We start from the raw sequence: 7,094 nt of genomic DNA on the forward strand, positions 1-7,094 counted from the left end.
GCTTAAGGCGAAAACTAATTATCTTGTTTTAGATGCAAAATTACTACTAATTAATATGAACCACGTAGAATTTATTTATTTATTTTAAAAAGTCTATAGACACAAAACGTTTGACAAAACTTTCCATAGCATTTTGACAAAACTTTTCACAACACAAAGTAAAAAAAAAAAAAAAAAATGATGTTAGCAGCAGACCTAGATGGAAACTAGTAAAAGTTAGCTAACTCAAGTACTGTGAAAAATGTTGTAAATTTTTTTGTATTGTTTTTTTTTTTTTTTAAGAAGTACTACATTCAAAACATTTTTCATAATAAATCCTAAGTATTAAGTTATTTCTTGTTTTCTATTTAAACCCACCACTAATTTTTTTTTTTTAATCAATAACAGCTTGTAACAACCTACTACTTAAGATTTGTTATAAAAATGTTATGAAAAATGTTGTGGTCGTAGCATTTTTCTCTCTTTTTGTTTATTTTATTTGACAAAAAAATATTGCTTTATTTATTGGTTAATATTTTGGCTTAATTTGAGCATTAGTATTGGTGTAGGCATTTTGCTAAAATGCTAAATTTACCTTTAAAATATAGCAAAATTGGGTGTTGAGGGCCATTTTGAAGAATCATAAAGAAAGAAAGAAGCCCAACAACACAGACCGAAAAGAAACTGGCAAAAGGATGGAAGCTAGAACCATTAAGTCCAAATGGCAGGAATAATGGATCGCAGGTCCATAAAATAAATAAATGGGCCTTGAGAAAGCAAATGGGCTCAAAAGAGCCCGGAAAGAAACTGGCAAAAGGATGGAAACTAGAACCATTAAGTCCAAATGGCAGGAATAATGGATCGCAGGTCCATAAAATAAATAAATGGGTCTTGAGAAAGCAAATGGGCTCAAAAGAGCCCGGAAAGAGAGAAATAGCAAATAGCAAACCCATGAGCAGTATACGATGTGGAATAGTAAGAATGGACCGCGGCAGGCCCAAAGCAATGTAAACAAAGAGAGTAGGAGATTGATGGCATGCCTACAAACCCCAAAGATGAGAATGAGGTAATTGGGCCGGTGAAGCCCAATAAAGTTAGTAAAAACCCATGGGAATACAAAGTTAGGAAAAATGGCCGAGGAAGCCCAAAGCAAGCAAATGGGCCAAGGATGTCCAAGGGAAAACAAAAGGGACACAAGAGCCTATAAGTAAAAAAAAACCCATAGTCATGGGAAAGAACACACAGCAGGCCTAAAAAGGGCCTAACATGATTAAGTCAATACAAGCAAGAATGACAAAGTAATATGATAGGACATGATGACAATCAAGAAATAGGCTAGAAGAAATGTGAAGCCCAGTGTCAAATGAAGCCCAGCCCCTAAGGGGGATAGTAAATTATAAAACGGCCCATATAAAAGGACAGAGAAGAGCGGTAGACTGTGCAAACAAAGTTCTAAACTGCGGCAAACGCATGAGCAGTAGGCAGATTTTGGACATACATGAAAGAGAAGCACGCGCAAGGGCCAGGCACCACCAGCCTATACCCAGCCAATATAGGACGTGGTAGGGTCATGGGTTAAAGGTAAAGGGGGTATGGTTTGGTGGTGGGGAGAGGGGAAAAGACCTATTCTGCGGCTCTCCCCCAAGCTTTTTTGGGGGGTATGTCCTGCTAGGATGATAGACCACCCAAAAGAGGCAAGGTTGAGGGGGGAACCGTTAGGTGCATGCTATGAGGGATAGAGAGAGAAAGCACTTACACTGTGGCAAGAAAGGGTGCCACGACAAACTAACGAAAGAACAAACCTGCCTTTGTCTGGCTAGGGTGAGTGGCACACAGACGAACCCTTTGGTTGTCGGCAAGTACGCCCAGACCAAACAAAGACGGTTAAGGGGCAAAGTGGTAAAATCTGGTCATGGCAGGCACTATAAGAAGATCCTTGCCGTGCCCAGAACAGGGGATCAAAAAACAGGGGAGAATCACGAAAGAAAATAGAAAGAAAGTAAAAAACAAGGGAAAGAAAAAAAGATAAGAGAGAAAATAGAAAACAAAGAGAGTTAATATGGTGGGCATGCACTAGTAGGTCGATTTCCCTCTCTCCCTCTCCAAATCCTACTCTCTTCGAGAAAAGTAATAAAAAACGAAATTCTTTTGGGTACTAACCATTCAGGTCCAGTTCTCTCAAAGTCATTAATTCCCACGGCAGGATCTTTCCTAGGAGATTAGTTGCATTGAGAGAAAACATTCTTCCTCTTTGGTCCTTGCCTCTACGGACTAGACTTGACTTGATTCATGTTTATTCTTGATTAACTCATATTATCACTTACTCCTTTATTTCTTTTGTAAAAGCCATTGTCGTTACTGTGATTATGTTTCATAAGTAGGGATTACTTGGTCATTTTCTGATAAAAAGTCAATGGACTCTATTTTTTTTTGTTGTCATTATATCTGCCTACCATAACTCATTTGAAACAACTTTGTCTGCCATAAGTACGCTTCTGGCAGACGAGGCCTAGTTTGTGCACAAGCCGGTCCAAATTGAGTTACAATTGGACTGGTCTCAACTCTCCTACACAGAATACTCGGGCCCATTACCGCCAAAAGCAGACCAGCCCAATGCACAGTACACAAAAAAGGCCCCTACAGTGGGCTACATCAGTTGAGCAATCCTTTTTTTTTTTTTTTGCTGAGCTACCGTGCACAGCCAAGATGGTAAAAAAAATTATTTTATTGTGTTAGTGTGGTGGTTGTTATTTATTGTAGCAGATATATTATTTTATTGTTTTTTTTATATTATTTTGTTTTGTTATTTATATTATTTTATTGTGATGAATGCTCAAATAAAACTATTTATGTTAGGTATTTTGTAAAGTAGGGCGATAAAGTAGATTTTTGGGGTGCCAATTTCTAATTTTTTCGCACCACCATTGTTGATGCTCTTAATACTATTACAATGAAAGAAATAACCATATCGGTTAAAATTTGAGGTTTTTTTTTTTTTTTTTTTTTTTTTTACTTGAGGCTTTAGGCAACTACATTAATTGTTTATAGTATAGAGCCAGTACTAGGTCTTACAAAACTATAAAATCATGCAATAGCATTATTCTTAAAGTCTGATTTATGTCACTCGATGTGGAATTCAGTATGTGTAACTCTTTTAGTTGAACAACCCCTAGTATTAGACTATAGCAACAATTTTCAAAACGGATGCACGTCCAACCTCAAAGAACTAAGAACAAATTTTTACTTTGCTTTTCCTTAAACCAAAAAACGAGAGTTGAAATTTAGTGGGAGAAGAAAACGAACGGAGGAGCAGAGAGGCAGAAAGAGTTGCGGCAGGAGAAGAAAAGAACTAAAGAGAAGGGACGTGGGCTCTCCAATGGGTCTGACGTCTAATGGTCACCGTGACGGGCCTAACTTCTAATGGTTACTGTGCAAACTTAATGCCCAATGGATGAAAAAAAAAAAAAGGAAAAAAACAAGAGTAATGCACTATTTTAAAAAATAGTGAGTTAATCTTGAAAAATGAGTATGAATTAAAGAGATTTAAAATTTGTGCTGTGTAATCCAAGAATTAGACATTTTTGGATATACACTACTGTAAATTTCTTTAAAAATCTTCTCTCCTCTCTCCGTGTGTGTTAAAAATATTTAGTATTCTAAAAAAAAAAAAATGTTGATATAGTGAACCTCTTATTGGCATCAACAATTTGTAAAAAAAATTGTAAAATAGTTTGTATCTCTAACATATATTCTACACAGTTAATGCCCAATGGACTGAAGAAATTAAAAGGAAAAAATATAGCACAAAACAAAACTAACGGGTTTGGGTTTAACACGCAGCTGTGACGGGAATCTCACATCCAGCAGTAGGTTGATCGACTTAATATTATAAAAACATCATATGGTTCACTTCTAACCAATGTGGGACACGAAGGAAAAAGCCGAAGGGTATGAAAACACCACCCATACCAACAATAACTTCAAGTGTGTGATACAACTAATCTTGTTGTGAAACCAATTATTTGATCACAATTTAAGATTTTTTCAAGAGCAAGCAGCGTGGGCTATGGAGTTAACGGCAGTGACCTATTCTTGAAGCTGGCTGTGGTTCCTGCAAAGATTTACTAGTGATTATTTGAGGTCGGAATAATTCCCATCTCTGTATGATCAAGATCTTTTATTGCAAAAGACAAACACTACAATTAACTACACTGACACCCAGATGGAGGGAATTCTCAAACAACTACAAAGTACCCTGTTTTGGATGAGTTCTTTTCACATTTACTATGACAAGAACTAGCTCTAAATCTAATGTCATCTATAATGGAATAGAAGACCTTCTTCCGATGAAACACCATTACAAAATCCGAGCATTTTGTTGGAGCCAAATGCGGTAGATTGAAGCAACCTAGGCAATTTTGCATTTCTTTAAAACTACTGCCTTCGAAATCTTGAATACCCCAGTGAATCAACTCATCCCATCTCCATATAAGACCTGAAAATTCCAGTTTTTTCAGTTAAAGACAGTGCTCAAAGAACACCATACATATTCCAAACAAGGCTATATATATATATATATATATACATATATTTACTATCACGAGAATTGGTGCAACCATTGAAACTAATTTCTTGCTGCACAAAGCTTGCCCAATTCGTCAACCACCACTTTATCTCCTCCTCTCCTTTCTTTCTTAAACTGTCACTCATTTCTCTTGCTCTCCTCCTTATGCTCTCTCCAATATTCCCCATCACTACCTCTCTAATCACAGTTGCAACTCTACTCTTTCAAGCTTCCCATCTCTGTCTCTCTTAACCTCCATAGCTACACCCACTTCCTCCACCACTCTAGCATTCAATGGCTGTTCAAATTGCATGGGAATGGCAATGATTGGCACACCAAACTTTATGCTTTCTATCACAGAACTCCATCCGCAATGACTCACAAAACCCCCAATGCTTGAATGCCTCAGAATCTTTGCTTGAGGTGCCCAATCCTCAACAACAATTCCTCTCTCTCCTACCCTTTCCAGAAACCCCTCTGGTAGTGCCTTTCCAAGCTTAATTTTCTCTCCCACGGGGAACCTAACAATCCATATGAAATCCACCTTGCTAAGCTCAAGCCCATGAGCTATCTCTTCCATTTCTTCCTTACTCAGAAAATGCTAACTACCAAATGAAACAAACACAGTTGAAGACCCTTTTTCTTGTCAAGTCAGTCAATGGTTTTGGCTTTCTCATCTTCATGTACAGGGTCTTCAACAAGTGGACCAACTGGAACAACCTTCTTTTCAATTAGAGAAGAAAGGAGATCAATATATTTCCCCTCAAGTTCTCTAAAAGTCTTGATCAAAACGATATTAGAAGATCGTGCAAAGCTTTGAAGAATGCGTTCTTTGTCATTAATGTAAGGGTGGACAGTGGAAGAACCTTCAAGCGAATTGGTTAACCTTACTTTCATATGATCATGAAGATGAAGTTCTGGAAAAGGAAAATCCTTACCTGGGTTTTTCATGGCATGAAGCGCAAAACAAGTCATGGCAGCTCCAGTAGTTATGAAGTTTAACAGCTGGGATATTATGGGTGTAAGCTATTGATGGTGCCCAAGGCTGAAGAAAATCATAGATAACCAAATCTGGCTTTAAGGTCTTGAGCATGTTGGAGAAGCTAGGACTGGCCATGTCAAAGGCCATTTTGAGGGTGTTATTGAGCTGGGGTGGGAGGCCTTTGGTTGCGTGATAGTGAGGAGGAAGCTCTGGCAATGATGGAAGATTTAGTTCCACAAGTTGTATTGAATGAGAGTACTTTTCAGAAAGTTTTGGCTTGATGGAATCGAGGTTGATAGGTGTGGAACAAAAATATATGTGCAAGTTTCTCTGAGTGAGCTTCTTGGATAGCTCTTAGAAGGGTGATATGTGACCATAAGCCAACCATGGTAGCATTAGAATGCTTTGGCCCTGTTTGGTTTTTTTTTTTTTTTTTTCATCACTCATTAATCCTCACTCAATTTTCGCCACTCATCACTTAAAATACCCCAGTTTCCACTACCCCACCCGTTTGGACACTGTTTTCACTTCTTATCACTCAAATATTTCAACTTTTTTGTGGGATCCATACCTGATCAGCAAGTCAGACCCTTCTGTTAGCCTCATAAAGCATCCCCACTAAGCCAATATATGTACCTCTCAAAATGGTTGAGGTTGTTCAATTACTCAAGCACAGATATACATAGAGGTCTTAGACAGAAAACCAAAGAAGCAAAAAGAGAAAATCTTCAAATTTGAAGACGTGGGTTTCGAAGAAAAATAGGAATAGAAGTAAAATGAAGTGGAAGAAGGAGGAGTGACCCAGCAGCGGCGAGACCCAGCGGCATGACCCAACCTTGTGTCTTCTTTATTTTTATGGGTTTGAGACTGAGATAATGGTGCTGACAGTGGAAATGGAGAAGAAAAAATGCCCTGTGCCTTCTTTATTTTTTTTGCAATTGGGGTTGTGTTTGTTTTGGGTTGAGGTTTGTTTTGGAGATTGTTTGAATTGAAAAGTTTGTGGGTATTGTTTAAATTGAAAAAAAAAAAAAGAGAAAAAAAAAAAGAAAAAAAAGAAGGGAAGATGAAGAAGACCAGACCAGACCTAGCGTGAAAGGGAAAAGAAAAGAAGAAGAAGAAGAAGACCACTGTTAAAGGAAAAAGAAAAAAAGAAGAAGAAAATCCAAACTCACGAAACCCAATGAGGAAAAAAAAAAAGGTCAAGTTGCGGCTGACCTCTAACTAGTGGGTCCCTCAATGTGTGTTTAATTACCAAAATGCCATTGGAAACTGAGTTTTGGAAACTGAAAAATCATCACTCATCACTCAAAAATCAAATAATTGAGTGATGAAAACAAAAACTGGAAGCAAAAACCAAACAAACTTCTCAGTCGTGGGTCCCACCATTTTTGAGTTGTGGGTGATGGAAACAAAGTTATGAATTATGGAAACGGCAAATCCAAACAGCCTCTTAGCATCTTTTGTGTAGCATCCATATTTACTCAGCCTCTTAGCATCTTTTGTGTAGCATCCATATTTACTCTCTCTCTCTCTCTCTCTCTCTCCTTATATTTGTTCCTTGGTGTTCAT

General features: G+C 37.7%; 1 pseudogene; it reads right to left on the bottom strand.

Annotated features, from left to right (window-relative positions):
- Positions 1–4,603: 4,603 nt before the first annotated feature.
- On the bottom strand, positions 4,604–6,556 carry LOC111993954 (UDP-glucosyltransferase 29-like; annotated as a pseudogene).
- Positions 6,557–7,094: the final 538 nt, after the last annotated feature.

The sequence above is a fragment of the Quercus suber genome, unplaced genomic scaffold (genome assembly GCF_002906115.3).
Source record: "Quercus suber isolate HL8 unplaced genomic scaffold, Cork oak 2.0 scaffold_79, whole genome shotgun sequence".
Classification (NCBI taxonomy): domain Eukaryota; kingdom Viridiplantae; phylum Streptophyta; class Magnoliopsida; order Fagales; family Fagaceae; genus Quercus; species Quercus suber.